General features: G+C 44.9%; 1 protein-coding gene across 5 annotated transcripts in view; it reads left to right on the top strand.

Moving 5' to 3' along the window:
• Positions 1-18,635, top strand: part of PDE1C (phosphodiesterase 1C) — a 597,159-nt gene that overhangs the window by 283,539 nt on the left and 294,985 nt on the right. The gene's annotated exons all lie outside the window — the stretch shown is intronic.

The raw sequence follows: 18,635 nt of genomic DNA, 5'->3' as shown, positions 1-18,635 counted from the left end.
CATCTTAGCGTGTTAAAGCTCTCAAATGTCCTCCAATATAGATCCCGCTTCATACTTTGTAACCCAGCATTTCTGTAATTTATTTGACCAAAGGCCATTTTTATGATGCCAATTAATAATTCCATGCAACATAATATTATGAGAAATGTTGGCCCAGGCATGGGGTAGATGTTTGCACTTGATACCTGTTGAGGCTGGAGAGGGGCCACTTGTGAGGGACATTGTATTGTGCTGTTCTGTAGGCAGTTTACTTACAGCCTAGTTTGTTTAGGTCTTATCTGGGGTGAAGGCCTGGAAGGTATAACCACATTTGCGTAAGGATAGTGAACCTCCTATGCACCCAGTTTCCAAAGTTCAAGAAGCAGAAAGAGATGCTTCCCCAGAAGCAGCCTTCTGATTCTGCATACTGAGTTGATGAACATCCATGGTAGAAGTAACACACTGGGTATATTAGAAAGATGAAGTAAAGTCATAGCTATATTTGAGGTGTGAAATGGGCTATAGAACGATGATAATAAGCACTTGTGTCCTGCTTGGTGTTCCCTGACCTAGGTCAAGGCCAGCGTGATTCTGGCCAAGCGGCATCGCCTCTGCAGCTGTGCACTGTAACACAGCAGCAAAGGGCAGGCCAGTCTCGGCAGAGGAAGCTGCTGGGAGTGACATAGCTCAGATGCTGTTGTCTGGAGGGAAGAAACTGAAGATGAAGGTGGGATTTAATCGTTGGGGGGCGGCCTCTGGATCTGTCCATCCTGGAACATAGTCTTTGATTGTTGTCTGACTTCGGCCTCATCAGAAACGCCATCTCTGTTTGGTTTCTTTCCTGAGATGACTAACAGTCTTTGGGCAATCTGAGCACGCAGAAGTCTTTTGGAGCAGCAGGACTGTTTTTCTTAATGAAATAACAAGATGATTTAGCATGCATTTATTCAACCTTCCCTATATGTTCTGGAGGATAAATTAGCCCAGCTGTTGCCTTCAAAGAATTTATTTAGTATAGAGGGGCAGACTGTCTTTTAAATAAATAAGGACAATAAATTAATAGAACAATATGCAGATCTTAGCTTGGGATGGGAGATGGGCAGAGAGGAGGCATGTCCCCAGTAGTGGTGAGGGGGAAGCTGTGACTCAAGACCAGAGCTGGGAAAGAGCCAGTCATTTCAAGGAAACTCCAAGCAGTGAGGCTGGAGTTTAGACAAGGTTGCAGGTCCAGTGAAGAGAGGTGAACAACGAGAGAGAAAGCTGGAGAGGACGTGGGGGCAGGGCAAAGGTGGCCTCTGTGCCATACTGCATATCTGAGAATTTATCCTGTGAGTAATAGGGAGCCACTGAAAGACTGAATCTGGGGAGCCCCATTATCATACCTACACTGTAGACAGAACCCTTGGGCTCCTCTGTGGAGAGATGTGAACAAAAGAATAAATAATAAATAGGGCTCAGAACTCAGATTTAGTTGTTGGATTGGCAGTCTTACCCACTCTGAGGTGGTCTCCTTATCTCTTTAATAATAACTGCTTCCCTTCTTTCATAGCAGTTTTTTAAGTTGCACTAAAATAATACATGTGAACTTGTTCAGCACTCAAGAAAGAAATTACTTGACTTTTTAAGTAGTAAAAATGCACACACCCTCTACTACAGTCAAGCAAAATGTCATGCGCTTCCTCCATCTGCTTTGTTGTTTGGTTATTCTTACAACAACACAGTTCCCCCACTCCTTCATTCAAGAATTGCAAGAAGGTGGAACTGAAGAAGAAGAAGGGGTTGAGTTCTTGGTGTGGGGACTTGAGTGGTGGTGTGCTTGAGGTGGCTCATGAGAGGTGACTGTTAACATCTCTTCCTAACTCTGTGTTCAGTGACTTCATGTTGGTACCTTGAAATTGGCCATGATGGGAGTATTTACACCATGGAAATCCGCAAATGCTACAAATAAGGGCTCCCTCGCCACCACCAGAGAACTGGTTGTTAAACACTTACCAGCACACCATTGCAATGGGGGACACTTGCCTGAGCAAGAGAGAGATAGGCAGGGGGCCCACACCCTCCTGCTAGAGAGGGAGGAGTCCCTTTCCATCTATTTCTGCGCCAGAGTGACATGCTCAACCTTCCTGTCCATTTGGGCATTATCCCCGAGATTAAGAGGCGGGCCAGAAGATTGTACCTTCCCGTACTTTCAGCCTGTGGAGAGAGGTGTAGAGGACTTGTCTGCCCCTTGGGTCCACCCTGCCAGCAGTGTCCAAAGCACACAAGCTTGTGTCAAGGCCTCTCACCCCAGGCCCAGCTGGGCTGGCTGCACAAAGCCATAGGACCCAGAGCAACAATTCAACTGTTTTGGCTTATTTTTGCCCTTGAGTTTCTTTGAAGTCACTGGATGATAAAGAGAAGGATAATGTCTTCTGTGTCATCTGTCACAGTCTAGGTCCCAGGATATCATATCAGTGAGACTCCTTGAAGAGAGAGCCCTTTGCCAATTGACAAGTCATGTGAAGACAACAACCCTGGGCCTGGCACAAAGTTGGCATTAACGTTTGTGGAATGAATGAGTGAGCAGTACTAGCCAACGGTGCATCCCAGCCTCTGGAGAAGTAACACCGCCTTTCTGAGCAGCCGAATCTTATCCCAAGCAGCTGAATTCATTGATGTCCCCTCAGCAAGATATTGGGCCAGAGACCTGGAGTAAATTAGTCAGGGGTATAAATTATAATGACCAAAACAAGAGACACAGTTGACATTTTGCAGCAAACAGATGCTAAAGGGAACTGGAGTTTGGAACACACACAACTGGCAAGCTTGCTTTGGGAGTCAGCCGGTGGAAGCAGTCCTGGTGTGGGGTTGATGGGTAGGAAATTGGGGATTAATGTTCTACAGCAAATTCTCACCAAAGACTCCACTCTTGTGATTGCAGAAGATGACTGGCTATAAACCTGATCTTCTTAAAGGTGAACCCCCAGGAGCCCATATTTACCTTAAATAAGGGTGTACACTTGTAATTTTCTCAATGATGTTTTAAAGACTTCAGTGGTTCTACCGAATTTTCTAGGTATTCTTGAAATGATTGCATTTTATATGTGCATATTTTTGTTTCAAGAAGCAGCTAGAATGACTGTCTTGTCCTGGTTTGCCCGAGACTTTCCTGCATTTAAAATGGAAAGTCCCTCATCCCTGGAACCTTCCAGCCCCAGGCACACGGGGACGGTCGGTCATCGTAGAGGCAGTTGTGCTGAAAGCTGTACTTTGAAGTCGGACATCTGTACTTACCAGCTAGATGGTTAGGAAGTTGCTTAACCTCCCTAAACTTTCCTTCTCAGAAAAATAGAGAAAATAGTATTGATTTCCTGGGGTGTTGTGTAGATTGAGCAGGACACTAGTGCCATGCACATAATAGAGGTACAACAATACATTTTTCCTTACAAAAATGTAGTTTTTCTGTCATCTTGGTTTTTCCATTTTAGCATTTTTAAATTTTTTTGTTTTTGTTTTTTTTTTGAGGAAGATTAGCCCTGAGCTAACTACTGCCAGTCCTCCTCTATTTTGCTGAGGAAGACTGGCCCTGAGCTAACATCCATGCCCATCTTTCTCTACTTTCTATGTGGGATGCCTACCACAGCATGGCGTGCAAAGTGGTGCCATGTCCGCACCTGGGATCCGAACCGGCAAACCCCGGGCCGCAGAGAAGCAGAGCGTGCGAACTTAACTGCTGCGCCACTGGGCCGGCCCCTAAAAGGAAACCCTCAAAGGAAGTAGGTGAGAGACTCCTCCTCCTCAAACCCTTCAGCGCTTCTTGCTTCAACCTCCTGTAGATTACCCTCCGCTGTCTCCTTGGCTGAGCAGTGTGATCTGCAGGGGAGCTCCAGATTCACTCTTGATTGTTTCCAGACCCGATGGCTGGACCTTTGCCCAGCAGCCTAGGCTGACCTGGAATGCCTGTGTTCTTCACGGGGAGAGGGGACAGCTCTGGCTTCTTACTCTTGGTGTCAGATTTGGGTCACCCGGAAGTCAGCAGCTCTCTAGAGCTCCCAATTTCAGAAAGCTGCTTGAAAGCACCAGTGTTTGGTGGCCAGCAGGGGTGCGTTCAGGTCCTGACCTGGTGTCCAGCAGAGCAGCAGAGAAGAGCATGCAGCCATAGACGTAAAGGCACGGTGTACAACAGAGGAAACGCTTTCCAAAGCTTGCTTTCCAAGACTCAAATCAAGTGAAAACCATGCACTTTTAGGGACCTCTTTCCATCCTCTTTTCTCATAAGGCTAACGTCTCTCTCATGAAAAAAGAAACACGTCTGGAAATTGTAAACATATTATTTCTCTCAGGCTGGTTTTGAGGCCTTGAGAATAAGACAGCAAGCATTCAAGGCTTGTCTTCTTAGAACGCAGGGATGAGTTAAAACAGATGTCACTTTTGTTCCTCGGGCCAAAAACCTTGGAGACATCCTTAACTCCTCTCTTCACTCACATATCCAGAATACACTTCTCTTCATTCTCGCTTCTACCACCCTCGCCAAGCCACCATTATCTTTTGCCTGAATAACTAGATGTGGCCTCCCACCTGGTCCCCATCCTGGCCTTCACCGCTGCCACGCTCTGTCCTCATGCCAGCAGCTAAAGTGGTCTTTGTAAGATGGGAGTCAGATCATTTCCCTGCCTGTCTCCAAATCTTGCACTGGGTTCCCATCTCACTCAGAGTAAAAGCCAAAGTCCTTGCAATGACTGACACGCGGTCTTTCGCAGCCACCATTACCTCTCCAACCTCACCTCCCTGGCTCTCCCAGCTCCAGCCGCACTAGCTCCTTGTTCCTTGAGCCTCCAGGCGTGCTTCTGCCTCAGAGCCGGGCTGTAGCTGCTGCCCCGCCTCTCATTCTCTTTGGCACAGTTCACCCCCTCACTTCCTCTGAGGTTTTGCTCAAAGCTCACCTTCTGGAGAGGCCCGTGCTGAGCACACTGGTCACTGCTGCCGCCTGCCCTTCCCCTCCACGTACTCCCAGTTCCCTGCTCTTCTTCTCCTGTTTCTCCCCACCAACATAGCATAGTTTATTTATGTTTATGTCTTTGCTTTCGTCTCGGAGAAGATCAGTCAAATGTCCATCAAGGTGCAGGGGAAAGGGCAGAATTTGCATTCAGATTCCTCCTCCACCATCTATTCCCTGTCTGCTTTGTGTAAGTTAGTTAACTAACCTCTGAGAGGCTCATTTCCTCATCTACACAATAGTAATAATTAACTCACGTGGCAAGTATTGAATGAGCACCAGCACTGTGAAAGGCACTGGGGATAGAGAGGTGAATGCAGAAGTCACAGTCCTTTTTGTTGTACGATTGTAAAGAGGATTAAGTGCAAGAAGGCGTATCATGTGCCTGGTGGAGGACTTGGCATGTATTTGGTGCCCATTAAATACAGTTCCCTTTTTGAAGAACTTGAACTTCCTTTTTATTAGTTACCATTTCCTTTTAGTTCACATTATTTTATTTTAGTGCTAAGAAGAGCAAACTAGATTAAAACACGTACACACATACCCGTCACTGAGCCACAGAAGGATTTGGGGCAAGGAGGCTGGATGAGGTCCAGGAGGGTCTGAGAGCCTCCTAAAAATTTATGCAAATCATCGTCTACACATTTTATTTAAATAGATAGAGACAAAGTCGGTAACTTTACAGATTCTCAAAGGGTGCCCTTGATCCATAAAAGTTTAAAACCTTTCCAAAACCCCATGATTGGTCTGCTGTTCCAGGCTTCTCTAAACAAAGATTTGTAATGGAAACTCTGAAATGCTGATTAATTCCAGGGTGGAAGGTGGCTTCTGTCTGGTATTGGTGCTGAGCCCCTACTTCCTGGGTAGTGAGAGGAAAGCCTGTGTATGTCAAGGTCACTGTCTTTTGAGTCCCTGGTACCACTGGAATTTAGAGGCTTGCTCCCACGCAGATGAAGCCACCCCTGAGATGGCTGGGATGACAGTGCAAGAAGTGTAAGCACAGGTGTTGTGAATGCTTCATTAATCTGGGTTGAGTACAGATCACAGAGGGTAGAGCCCATCGGGCCTTCTGTGTAATTCTGTGTTCTGATTTGGGAAGCCTGAGAAAAAGACTGTTCCAATGGGAGATAAATGCAGAAGTGTTGTAATTCTATTATTATTATGATGATGTTGCTGACAATAAGGCTGCTGACTCATTTAGCTCCATGCATTATTTTCAGCTCTGTAGCATTTATTCTCAGCTCCTATCTTTCTAGCCAGCCCTGGTGGTCTAGTGGTTAAGATTCATTGCTCTCACCACTGCCTCCCAGGTTTGTTTCCTGGTCAGGGAACAACACCACTTGCCTGTCAGTTGTAATATCGTAGTGGTTGCTGTGATGCTGGAAGCTATGCCACTGATATTTCAAATACCAGCTGGGTGACCCATGGTGGACAGGTTTCAGTGGAGCTTCCAGACTAAGACAGACTAGGAAGAGGGTCCTTCTTTCTAGGAAGAACTGGCCTCCCACTTCCGAAAAAAATGGCCATGGATTGCCTGATAAAGCACTGAAAGCTGAGAGGATGGTGCAAAATTATGGCGCAGGGCTCTGCTCTGCTGTACACAGGTCATTAGGAGTCAGCCTTGACCCAACAGCACTAACAACAACCTATTGTTCTGTCTTCATTTTCATTTATCGTTCTGGGAAAACGTTTTCTTGCAAGAGAAAAATTAGACAAAAGGAATGAAAGAAGTTTTAAAGGCAAGAAAATGGTACGAAGAAACTACTTGTCCTGCCTTAATGAAGCAAGCAAGTAAAATTTTTACCGTAGTGTCCTCGCCTCTTGGAGAGAAGGAAAAATGCTGGCGGGGGGGGCGGGGGGGGGGGAAGCAAGAAAATGGAGGGAGTGAAAGAGGAGTTTCCTGGGTATGTGATATGCAGGGCTTCCCACCTGGAGCCCCTAACTCTGCTTTCATTCCAGGCATTGCTCAGCACGCTTGTGTATTCCCTTTATGTTATTTGAAACCCTTGGGAAGACAGCATGCCTCCCTGTGAACCCTGCGTGTACACACCCCCTGAGGTCTTGGGTACCAGCATGGCCCTGCTGTGGCTTTCTGAGGCTGTGGGTTTATTTGTAGACCCTCAAATGAATGATTGAAGCAGTTCCTATAGTGAAACTTTCAGTCTCCTTTTTTCCCCCAGCCTTGTTGAGGTATAATTGACAAATAAGAGGATGAAAAGACAAGCTACGAAATGGAAGAAAATATTTGCAAACCATGTATCCAACAAACAAGTAGTATCTAGAATATATAACAAACTCTCAAAACTCAATGGTAGAAAGACAAACACTCTAATTAGAAAATGGGAAAAAGAAATGAAAAGACATTTCACAGAATAGGAAATACAGATGGCAAATACATGAGAAGGTGTTCAACAAAAGCAATTAGGTAAATGCAGGTGAAAACAACAAGGAGATATGACCACACGCCTATTAGAATGGCTAAAATAAAAACTAGTGACAATAGCAAATGCTGATGAGGATGTGGAACAACTGATCACTCATTGCTAGTACAGCCACTCTGGAGAAGAGTTTGGTAGTTTCTTTAAAAAAACTAGACGTGCAACTGTAATACAATTCAGTAATTTATACTACTGGGCATTTATCCCAGAGAAATGAAGAGTTACATTCACAGGAAAACCTGTACATAAATGTTTATAGCAGCTTTATTCATATCAGCTAAAAACTGGAAACAGCCCAGCTGCCCTTCAACCAACTGTGCTCTGTCCGTATCATAGAATACAACTCAGCAATGAGAAAGTGTTGATATATGCAACAGCCTTGTGAAATCTCCAGAGAAATAAGCTGAGAGAAAAAAAAGCCAGTCCCAAAAGGCTATATACTGTATGTTCCCATTTGTAAAACCTTCTTGAAATGACAAAATGATAGAAATGGAGAGCAGATTAGCCATTGCCAGGGGCTGAGGAGAGTGTGTGGGGAATAGGAAATGAGTGTGGCTATAAAAGGGCAGGGTGAAGGATCCTTGTGATGATGGAAATGTTCTGTATTTTGTCTGTCAGTGTATCCTGGTTGTGGTATTGCACCATGGTTTCGCAAGACATCACCATCAGGAGAAACTGGGTAAAGGATACATCAGATCTGTTTGTACTGTTTCTTACAACTGCACGTGAATGTGAATCTACAATTATCTCAAGTAAAAAGTTTAATTAAAAAAAGTATATATTTAAGGTGTACGAGGCGATGTTTTGATATATGTATACATTATGAAATGATTATTCATGATCAAGCTAATTAACGTATCCATCACCTCACATAGTTACCATATTTTTTTGTGGTTTGGACACTTATGATTTACTCTCTTAGCAGTTTGACTCATAAAAGCAGGGAGTAGAATAGTGGTTGTGGGGGGGTGGGGGGTGGAGCGAGACGGGAAAATGAAGAGATGCTGGTCAAAGGGTCCCAAGTTTCAGTTATGCAGGATGAATAAGTCTGCAGCTCTGACGTATGGCATGGTGACCCTGGTTAATGATGTTGTATCGTGTTGAGATTTGCTGAGAGAGTAAGTCTTTGGTGCTGTCACTGCAGCATTGCCACGGTCTGTAAGCGTGGCCTTGGGCTGGTGGTCTCTTCTGTACTCTCCTTGTTCTTATTTTTACAGCTGTTTAAGGATGGCTTGAAGTGGTCGGTCCCTGCGAAGTCGTAGCACTGTCATCAGAAAGCTTTGGGTCAGAGGGCCGTTTGTTGATCAGACACATAGAGTTAGCATCCCAACTTACACAAAACATACCTACATCGGGGAGACATCATAGTGGGGGTAGGGCAGTGACAGGCTTCAGTTCAAATCCAGTTCTGCCACTTACTGCATGACCTTGGGCAAGTTAAGTGTCAGTGTGAGGGTTTCATGGGATCTCATGTTTGTCAAGAGGGTAGTATATACATACATGTAATAAATAGGAACTATCATCATCATCATCGTCATCATCACTATACTACTCATTACTATTACTACTCATGTTGGTAGCAATATTTATGTTTGGGGAAAGGAGAGAGACTGGATATGTCCTCTGGATACCATCCAGGGTTAAACCTGCCCTTTCAGTAACAGTGACGGCTCTGTCCACACGTGGCCTTTTCGAGCTATATTTTGACAACTGCTCAATTACCCAGATAGCTGAAAAATATGTCAGCCACGGGTCCTGATGCGTTACTGATGTTGGCCCTTTTCTTCCAGCTGTATTTCACGGTCCTTGTCTGCTGAGAACAGGAAGGGTATTCTCTCTCTTGTGTCCCTTGGAGTCAGGCCAGTGTGGACTCCTGCTCCAAAATGTTACTTCTCTTCAAAGGTGAAAAGCATGAGTCACATCTGGTCGTCCCCGTGGGTTATTTCCGAGCAGCCTCTCCTCCGCACCGATTCTCTCCTGCTCCATTTCACGGGTGATTAGAGACAGGCAAGCGCTCTGCTGGAGTGAGGTCAGAGCCGGAGGTGCAAAGAGGGATTTTCCTCCGCTTTGCAAACACGCGGCGACGTCACCGAGCCTCGGGGGCGCTATCAGTTGCTGCCGCGAATGCACCGACTGACTGACGGGATATTAGTTGGGCGCGATGGTTAGCAGCAGCTGGGACAAATGGGGCCTCCTCTTCGCTGCGGGGCTCCGGCTGCCTTGGCAGACCCGCCCCGACAAGAAAAGCATGGCCCGAATGTTTGCAAATGCCAGGCGAGACGGGCTCAGCCAGCGCCGCGAAAGGACGCAGCGCCAGGCGGCTGCCAGGATGCCCAGAATAATGCGATCACGTGCACTTTTGAAGAGCAAACTCTGATAAGCTCTCAAATTTAAGCACCTGCTTAATTGGTTCAAAAACAGAGAGAGAAAGAGAAAGAAAAGTCCAATCACTACATTTTCAGAAGTCTATCTGCCTTGAAGTATTCAGCGCTTTTTTCGGAGTGGTTTTCTTTCCTTCCTCTTTTTCCTCCTTTCTTTTCTGTTTTAAATGGTTTATGATGATGCGTTTATTAGTCGTGGTTTCCAGAGCTGCATAGTAACCGTGGGAGGTAGGTTATCACTGAAATTCTAATCAAATTTATAATCAAAGTGAATGATGTAAGTCTGCCTGCCAATATTCTGACAAAAACGCATTTTCATTTTGATGAGAATGTTGTTTCTGAAAGCCACAGTTATCAAAGAAATCTCCCCAGGTCACCAATAGTCAATGACCAGCCCTCTGTCAGTAAATCCTGAACCCAGTTTGACTTTGCTACAGGAGGTGGAGAGGTTTTGAAAGGTCATGCCTTAAAATTTTCTCTCTGACCAGCTGGTTCCAGCACAGAGTTAGAGACACAGAAATTCTGCAATAAATGAATAGGGAAAGTAGTCACAAGTCCCAGACAATAGTGGCATCTTTAGGAATTGCTTGGAATTGATCTGGCAGAAATGGTTGGCTTCTGGTAAATTGAATCATATGTAGAAGTGTATGTGAGATGATTACTCTGATCATTTAAATTGGAACCTCCATGCAGATGAGACTGATCTGCACTGAGGATGCAGTGGGTACTTCTGCTATGCTGTATGGATGGATGAGGTGGGGACTGATTTTCACAAATGCTCTTGGTACCCGCGTCGGGGAGGGGAAGTATTAAATGAAATCTTTCTTATTTAGAGACTAATTGATTCAGAAGGCTCTGTTTGGTTTGCCCGTAGGGAACGCAGAATGGCTTCTAACAGGACCTTCACTGACTTGATTGGAGCTATTTTCAAGGACTTAGCACTCTTTCCTTTCAAAGCTTTGGTTAAAATTCTCAAGTGCTTCCTAAATCCCACTGAGGAGAATAATATTCATTTTTCCATTTGCATTTGGCCCAGGCAGTGGGGAAGCCATGTAGCCGTACGTGTGAGAGTCCACCTGGGTTCCACGGGGGTCCTGGCAGCACGTAGTGCTTTTAGAGTCTCTTGCTGAGATTTGCTTTGCCTGCTAATTACTTTAAATTGTGTCCATAAGTTTCCATTCCTCTCCATAAATCAAGTCCCACTTCCTGCTTATGGGAGTCTGTTTATATCTCCGAAGTAGAGATATAAGCATATATCAACCTCGGATGTGGCTGTCAGTCTGGACCTGTGAAGGATTATGGGCCAAATCGAGGTGCCTTCAGGGTCTTTTTTATTAGCACGAATCTGTCAAAAGCATGTGAGTGGAATGCACTCATGGAGACGTTATTCTTTTGTTCTCCTGGGTTTTAAAAATCCTTTCACTTCTGAGAACCACAGGGACTTGAATGGACCATTTAGATGTCCCCAAGGACCATTTTGAAAATACTGTCAGGAGTTGTGACTGTCTCTCATCCCTCTTGTGTGCTGAATCAAGCAAAAAGTAACGTTTCACTTATCTGGAGGCACAGCTGCCAGCTTACTGAAAGTTAATCCTTTATGCACCAAACTGTAACCTGGGCAGGACCTTATTGCCTTTCCCTCAACAACCTCGCATTAACTTATGGTCTAGCTGAAGATTCATTTGTTTCCATGTCAGGTTTGCTCATGAATATAGTTTGTATGGCAGCAATCATCTTGGACCATAAAACAAATAAATTTCATAGTCTTTCTCTGAGAAACTCAGTTGGTCATCAGTCAGTTGGTCTGTTGTGCACTCAGGAGACAGTGAGGGACAAGACATTTATGATCTCTGCCCTCCAGGACACTATTCTAGTGAATCCTGTGATAATACTACCAACAGGGAAGTTAGTTCATCATCACTGATGAATTTGTTCACTATGGTCACTGTTGATTTTGGATGCTGGAGCTCATGGGTCTAGAGTCTCTTTTCAGTTCAGGTCACTTCTTGAGATCATTTAGCATCTCTGATTAAGCCAGGGAACATTCTTGCTCTTTCTAACCATTCTTCGCATAGCAACCAGAACCATCCTTTACAAATATACATCTCTTGAAATCCCTAAATGATTTCCTGTTGCACTTCAAATGAAAGCCCTTAAATCTGCCCTCAGCACTCTTCTATAGCCCCACCCACCTGCCTCCTCCATCTCATCCCAGGCCTCCATCTCTTCCGTTTGCCAGATCACTCCAGCCACAACTTACCTCCTTCTAATTCCTTGACTATATCAAGCTCCTTCCTGCCTCAGAGTCTTTGCACATGATATTCCATCTTTTCAGAAATGTTTTCCTCATTCTTGTTACCTGATAACTCCTTTTCCTCCTTTAGGTCTTGGCTCAGATGTCACCTGCTCACAGAGGCCATCCCTAACTACCTAGGTGGATTCAAGATGGCTATAGATCTGTGTTACTGCCCCCTCCCTGCCCAACCCTCCCCTCTACCCAATCCTCATCTTGGGAAATGGAGTTTATTTCTCCTGCCCTTGCATCAGAGCTTCAGTGATTGCTTCAACCAACCCAATGCAGTGGAAGTGATGCTGTGCCAGTTCTGGGCTGGCCTTCAGAGGACTGGCAGCTTCCACCTCCTCCCTCTTGGAGCTCTTGCTCTTGCAATCTAGCTGCCTTCTAAAGAAGTCTAAGCCAGCCCTCATATTGAGAGGCCACATGGAGAGATCATGTGGAGAGATCATGTGGAGAGAGAGAGGTCCTGGCCTTCCAGCCGTCCCTGCCAAGGCCCCAGACATGAGTGAAACCATATTGGATATTCTAGTCCCTGCTGCCATCTGACTACAGCTGCATGAGAGGCCCCAAGCAAGACCTGCAGAAGAGCTGCCTGGTTAACCTACAGAGTCATGAGAGACAAAAGGTTGTTGCTGTGTTCTGAGCCACTCAATTTCAGAGAGTGGTTTATTACACAGCAATAGTTGGTGGAAATGCCAACCTACTTATAAATTGGCCCCACTTTCATTGTTCCCTGTACTGGACTTTATTTTCTTTTCAGAACTTTCCACGATTACAATGATACATTTAGTGTTTTACAATCTGTTTAGTATCTGTTTCCTCAATTAGACTGATGCTCCTTGATGCAGGCCCTGAATTTTTTTTATTGACCACTGCAGACCTACTACCACAGAGTGCCTGGCGTGTAGTCAGCGGTCAGCAAATGCTTGTTGAGTGAATGAATGAATGAATGAATTTAATAGTTTCCAGTACTTATTTATTTGTGAGAGCCCCCCCCACCAATACAGACAAGAATCTGAAAATCTTCTCTGGTTGCAGTTCAAATACCATTTTTGAAACATTGTTTTTATCCTTATTTATAAGTCATACTTATTACATCACAATTTTACTTTGTATCTCCTACACACCTGCTCTGTGGATTTTAATGATTCCTTATTGGAAGGAGCATTAAAAGACTAAGCTTGCATACGGTAGTCCAGGCCCCCCTCAGTCTGCATATGCAACCTGTGCCCATTGTCCCTCTCTTGACCCCCTCAGACCCATCACATCAGGTTCCTTGCTGTTACCTGGGCCACCATGCACATTTCCACTTTCTGGGAGTCTCTCTTCTCTAGTCCTTCCCATTTCCCAAGAGAGCCTTCTCCCGCAGGGAGCTTTGCCAACGGCCTGTGCTTTTAGTGGGCATTTCTTCTTATCTATGACCAAACCATTGAGCCAAATCCTCGGGTGGAAGCGGGAGCCATTCTTGAGAACTGAGAAGGAAGTTAACAGATAATAGAGCCCTGGGCTGGGAGTTTGGGGACAGGGCTTCTGGTCCCAGCTCTGCCACCATTAAGCATTAGGCTTGGGCCCAGTTATCTAACCTGCTTGGGCTGCTCGTTCCTGTCAGTGTAACCAGGCACCTGGGTGAAGGGATTGCTGAGGTCCCTGTCCGCGCTGAGGTTTTTCCACATTCAAATGTGCTTTACAGCAGCGGGAAGAACAACCCACTGATTTATGTGCATTTGGGTCAGAATTTGGCTGACTGTAGCATCAGCAGTTTTACATGAACAAAAATTTCAATTTCATTAGTACAGCCAAGTTAATTTTGCTGGATTGGCAGTGCGTTCTGAGAAGCAGAGTGGCCACTGGGGCCAGGAGTCAGGAACCTTGTGCTGTCGTGCTGCCTGGCTACTAGCTGGAGGGGGAACTAGCCCAAGGGAAGCCCACGGACTCTCGGACACCATCCCCTTCATTTCTAAAATGAGGATGATGATAATACGTATTTCAATCACTTCAGGGTCTTTTGGAGGGGCTAATGTGTATAATATAGTAAGGCTTTGCTAGGTCATTATCAAAAGGTTATTGAAACATTATTGATGTATCTATTTATCAAGGTAATAAAGGCTCCTTATATTTACCTTGGATGCTTTGCCCACTCCAAGGTTCCTGTACCATTTTCTAATTTCCTTCCCTTCGTCTCCTGCTGGATGGATGAGTTGAACGAGGACCTGCTATTTTATGAGAGCCTCCAATATTTAAGGCACTGGCCATATGTTGTTTTTCTAACTCCTTATAACAGTCCTCTAAGAGAAGAGTTGAATTAGCCAGTATTATTTTAGTTGTCAATGACAGAAATCTTATTCAAGCTCGTTTAAGTGAAAAAAAAAACATGATGGGGGGCATTTATTTGGTTTATATCACTTAAAAGTCCATGGGTAGCTCTGGCTTCAGGCATAGCAGGATCAAGGTGCTTGAAAGATCCTTTCACATTTTTTCTTTGTCTCTCTAGTTCTTTTCTCTGTGTTGGTGTCATTTTTCTGGTATACTCTCTCCACATGGTAAAAAGATAACCCTAGGGCCAAGACAACCTCAAGCTTTATAGCTTCTTATCTCAAAGAAAAGAGAAATAGACCCCCTCTCCCTCTACCAGTGGCCACATCAAGTCTCCCATAAGGAACTAGGATAAGATCTGCGTTAGTCACATGTCACCCTCGGACCAATCACTTTGTTCAGAGATATGGGCTCTGATTGGCCAATCTAGTTAAGTTTATTACAGTTAAATCTAGCCAGGGTCCAGACTCAGGTTTTGCTACAGCTGTTTTTTTGGCCCACAAAAAGCTTGATTAGCTCAGGCCAGGCTATGGGTTTCAAATCAGGGTATGTGAGGGCTGGAAAGGGATCCAGAAGTCACTGAGCCCAACCCAGCCATGACCAGGGAAGAGAAGTGTCTTGCTCTAGGTCACGTGTAATTCAGTGCTACTCCAAGTCCTTTCCTTTGCCTGCGCCACCTCCACTGGCAGGATTACATGAGGTTCTCCCATCAGAGCAACTGAAGGTTCTTGCCAGAGAGAGGGGCAAAAACTCTGGGTCACATGCAGGTTACGACGGACCTCTCCTGAGCTGGAACTGCATCCTGTCTCTTCTCCCATCTCCTCTCTCTGCCTCTCTGGGCCATTCTTGGGATAGTTGAGATGTTGGCTACTTGGAACTCCATTTCGTAAGGAGCTGAGAATGGGGGAACTCTGGGCTTAGCCAGTCCACTGCCTCTTCCTGCACCTCTTCTTTCTAGGGGACGTGGTTCCCAGGGCAGAGTCTGCCCCTTAGCATAAAACCAAACAGAGGAGACATCAAAGAGAAAAGCAGTGTGACTGTCACCAAAAAGGCCCCCTGATGGAAAGGGGAGCCAGTGGGAGAGGAGAGCCTCTGCTGATAATGTGTTATGGGGGCTGGCTCACGTCTAGTGTGGGCAGGAAGGAGGGGCTGCTGTGCCCAGTGGCGCTACTTCAAATGTCCTAAATGCTTCTCCAGAACTTCCCTCTCAACAGACTCTCTTGATGATGCCGCTGCCAAGTTGTGAAAAATGTGTCAAGGGCACTGGCTTGCTTCATGGGGGTTGAAGCAAGCAGCCATAATCTTGTGGCTGGGAGGTGGGTACTCATGGGAGACAATGCTGTGCTTTTTCTGATTTTGTCTCTTTTCTTTGTCTGATTCTTCCCTCTTTGTAACCTGAGGAGCTTGTTTGCATTCGGTAGCTGGATTCCTCTTATAAGCCCCATAGTTGTTATGTGCCCCTGTGGCAGGTTCCTGGGGAACTGACCTCAGCGTATGATGCATATTCAGGGCAGCAAGTACCCTCCACATGTGACCATGCCTCCCTCTGCCTGGAGCCACCCATGGCTGTCTATCTTCTGCAGGAGAGAGCCCACGCTTCTTCCATGACCACAAGGATTTGGCGGGCCCTTCTAGCATTTTCTCCTGCTCTTCTTAGTCATATATTTCTGTTTGTGGATTGCTGGATACCCCACCCCTTCTCATGTTTCTGTGCCTCTTTTCATACAGTGCCCTCTTTCTGGAACCACCTGCCTCCACTTACCTTCCACGTAAGCAACTTCTATTCATCTACCTTTAAGATCCAGTTCAAATGTCACCTCCAGTGTGTAGCCTTCCTAATTTCCCCACAATATTAGTGACCCTTCCTCTGAGCTCCTGCAGTCCCCTTTCCCTGTCATTTACCTTTTTACTTGTGTTTTTATATGTCTGTAGGGAGGTGGTGTAAGAAAGGGATAAGAAGACGAGCTTTGCACTCTGGTCTGGGTTTAAAACCTGGCTCTGCCCCTTATTAGCTGTGTGTCTGCAAAAGTGATCTGACCTTCGGCACGCTCTTCTGTCTTTACCTGTAAATGGGCATAATGAACTCTTCAGAATTATTCTGTTAAGGATGAAATGAACCAACCTATGATGTGCTTAGTGTGGTGGTTGGCACGTGGTGGTTCTCCATACCTGGTGAGGGGAGTGGTTGTGGTTATTGTGATTATCACTGAACTGTGAAATCTTAGAGAAGAAAGGGAACTGAGGGGTCGTTCTCATGTCCACAAAGCTTGATTCCTTCTCCCTTGTCAGATAGTCATCCAGCTTCTCCTTGAACTTGGCCAGGGACAGGGAACGATACCTAATGCTGGTGCCGCAGAGGTTTGCTGGTACTTAGGCTAAGTTACTATATGTCTGTTTGGGGGACTGTTTTAAATTGGCAGTTATCTGTATGTATGTGTGTGTGTATATGCATGTCTCTATATATTTAGTGATGTTTCGCCATAGAAGATTTCCTAAAATGTCTTACTAAAAAAGCTGGATTAGCAAGTCACAATGGAAATTCACCTTCAAAGCAAAGTTGTGAATGGCTTTGCATTTTCTTAGATCTTTTGTTTCTGAGTGAGTTTGCATGGTTTTTTGCTTGCTTCTGAGTGGAAGGCCAGTAGAAATTGTGGCATGTAATGTTGCTACAACTCTCAAGCATACCCTTGTCTATGATAGATAAAGACAGAACAAAGCCTGAGTGACACCATAACATGGTCACATGCATCATAACATGCATCTAGAAGTAGTAATGTTTTGTTGGCAGAGAGAAGACACACTTTTCCCACAGTGGTTTGGAAAGAACACTGGATTAGGAGTAAGGAATCCTAAGAATTATATGGTACTTTGGCCTCAATTTTCCCATCTGTGAAGTGGGAGCATTGGTCCCTCGGAGATGGGATATGGAGAAGGCAGAGGTGGACTTTGTCCCTGAGAACTAACTGCCCCCCTTCCCCACTGAACCAGAGCAGCTCCTTCTTTACTTTTTAAATCTGAGGTGTGCGTTGGAGTCCCTTGTAGGATGTTATTTGAAATAAAATATTCTGTTGCTTAAAAAGTTTGGAGACTTCTAAACTAGATTATCTTTAAGGTCCTTCTACCTCCAAAAACGATTATAGCTCTAAAATAAAGCAAAGTCATATCTTTATCAATTTTCTAATACATGTTTAGTTTTTAAAATTTTTGTGAAATGTGACAAAATCATGTTTCAGAAACTTTTTTAAAGACTTTTTTTTCTCCTCCTTCTCTGGTTAGCTTAATTGCAGTGAAAGGCTAGTCCTTTCCTTTTCCTCCAAAATTTGCTTTTCTCTGACTTAATCAAATCCCACTAACACTAGGAGAAAGTCTTAGGGATGGTGTAGGGCAGGAAGGCAGATATCATCGTCTTTATTAATCTCTTCTCTTCTTTCATCCCAGGCTGGCCGTTGGAGAAACCATGACGTAGTTAAAGTCTGTATTCGGCAATATCCATCTCTCTTTTCATCAATTCCTTTCCCCAATTCTCTCTACATGACCTCACAAAATCATAAAGGTGGAACAGATGTAAAAAATCTTTTTGCCTAAATTCTTTCCTTTAAAGATATGGACAGTGGGACCCTGTGAGGGGGACAAATTTGTCCTGGGTAAGGTAATGAGTCATAACTCAACTGGTCTTTTCCAGTTCATTTCTCTTTCAAGTAGGTCTAGATACCCTCCTATTGCTTCAGTTTTCTTACTGTAATATGGAGATGATAATAGTAGTATTTGCTTCATAGAGTGGCTAATATTATGTGAGCGTAGAACCCTTCGAACAGTGAACAGCACAGCGCCTGGAGCATAGAAAGTTTCCGATACGTTTGCAATTACTATCATTACTATGCTTCATATACTGATAGTAGGCTGCCCAAGGTGTACACACTGATGGAAACCCTATTTGAGGACCATCCTCCTGTCTTGCATCCCCAAAGCACGTTGTTAAAATAATCTCTTCTTTTAACATCCCATTCCCCCAGGTGACCATTCCCTGCTGGATGACAGTGGGTGGGTAATTGGTTTTTTTCAGATAAATGAATTTCATGTTAGTGTGTTGGCTGCTTAATGCTGGATTTGCCTGGTAGTAATGCCTTAACTCACTGAAAATGTGTGTGCTTCCAGAAAACCCTTGAGGACTGACTTTAATGGGGCAATTTCAGATTGTGTGCCAGGTCAGTGTGTAAGTCCGTGTCAATCAAACAGGTCTGCCATCTCACCTT

This window comes from Equus przewalskii, chromosome 4, assembly GCF_037783145.1.
Source record: "Equus przewalskii isolate Varuska chromosome 4, EquPr2, whole genome shotgun sequence".
NCBI lineage: Eukaryota > Metazoa > Chordata > Mammalia > Perissodactyla > Equidae > Equus > Equus przewalskii.
The sequence above is the reverse complement of the archived record's forward strand: the minus strand, read 5'-3'. Positions and strand labels throughout refer to the sequence as shown.